The sequence below is a fragment of the Patella vulgata genome, chromosome 7 (genome assembly GCF_932274485.2).
Source record: "Patella vulgata chromosome 7, xgPatVulg1.2, whole genome shotgun sequence".
In the NCBI taxonomy this organism is placed as follows: Eukaryota; Metazoa; Mollusca; class Gastropoda; family Patellidae; genus Patella; species Patella vulgata.
In genome coordinates, this window is record NC_065885.2 from 39,322,631 (window position 1) to 39,324,337 (window position 1,707).

The 1,707-nt window shown below is 34.3% G+C and overlaps 1 long non-coding RNA gene across 1 annotated transcript; it reads left to right on the forward strand.

The window, feature by feature from the left end:
- On the forward strand, positions 1–1,455 carry LOC126828442 (uncharacterized). Its single transcript, XR_007683068.2, has 2 exons — positions 1–356; positions 932–1,455. It is a non-coding gene; the product is annotated as an uncharacterized LOC126828442 (long non-coding RNA).
- Positions 1,456–1,707: the final 252 nt, after the last annotated feature.

Below are 1,707 nucleotides of genomic sequence, written 5' to 3' on the forward strand. Positions count from 1 at the left end.
AATAACACGAACACAACTCATTTAGTTCGATTGAATAATAAATCCCCGAAAGAAAATGGAGGTTTTTAACAGAATTAGCAAGTTTTTACGGACATACGCCGTGGGAGAAAAACAAACTGTCAGAAAAAAACAACACGAAGAATTTCACTACCTACACTTTATATTATCTGAGGAGAGATATTATTGGAGAGTAATAGAATAATACTTGAATTCGGACAGAGCTTTATTGAAGTAGGCGCTGTCCATGCAATGCTAAAAGGCAAGCCGTAGACTATAGAATACTATATAACTAGTTCCATGGTTGGGTGTACTGTAAAACTAAATTTCAAAAGCAGGAAAAAATATGTTTACAAAAGGTAAGAAAAGGTGAATTATTTTTTGGTTTGATAAAGTAACATTCAGTTCACTTTCCGATAATTTCACCGTGTGTATACAAGTTATTTTGAGAACAACCCATGTTCTTTTCCATGGAACCTTGTTGAGTTGGGGGTTGGGAGAGAACCATCAAAGGCTATTTTTCAATGAAGATCTGGACAATTACATGGGTATTGGGAGTTGCCTGGATCTTTTTGGGGAACATATGTCAAATATTAAATACGCCCCTCGATTTCGTTAAACCCTGAGATTAGGCTCTCCCTCGATCTGGACCCCGCAAAGGCCACCTCCCTCTATAATTTTCATTTTACAAAGTTGAATCACTCTGTGTTATATGTACATGTACTACCATTGTGTAAGTGGGGAAATCTGTCTTTTCATCCCTTTTGACATTGCTCTTTCCATGTACAAGTAAGCCCTACAAGTTGGAACATGGATAGAAAAATATCTATGTCTCTTTGTTACCCTCCCTAAGAATTGTATATGTGTACGTCTTCCCATTATTTTCTTATTAATGGAACATGGGCATAAAAACTGTAATTATTTTATATTTCAGAATGTACAACCATGAGTCCAACACAAACCAATTTAAGGAGATCAGATAGACAATGCATGGAAACTGAGTGTAAACAGTAAATGGAATACAATTTAGAAAAAAAAGTATGCTGTGCTCACACCGCAAGCAGTGAAATCCGAGTGTTAGAGGAGATATACCCTGATCTTTAGATGAAACATGTCACAATTTGTCGAGAAATAGAATATAACTTGTAACACAGAAAATTGTGTATTTACTTGCATATTAACATTTCCCATTATTTGACAATGAGTCCAGCTGCTTCACAGTAAACAATGTAGGCCTACATCTATATATTAGTAAACATTACATGTATATGATTGAACTACATGGCGTGTGCTGTTACATGAATATGCTACTTAACCTTTGTGAACCTTAATGAATTGTAAAATCCTATGACAACTATGTACATAACCACCATACTGGTTGTTCGAAGCTAAGTCTCGCCTCTCCCGATGGCATCGAAAGTTGATTATTGTCTTATGTTAATAAATGTCTAATTAATAGTTTATATATTATTTCAGGCCTAAAAGACCTGCAATAGGCAGATTTAGCTCTTGCATAATGTATGTTTAATACAGATCATTCAAAAATCATGTAAATCTAACAATATTTGCAAAACTTTTTATTGGTTTATTTATTAAGATTAAAAAGTATATTTAATTATACTTTAAATCCAAATCCATTCGGGGTAGAGCTGCAACAATTAAGCATACTGCGAACAGTGAACAAACACAGTGCAAATGATTGAATATGTC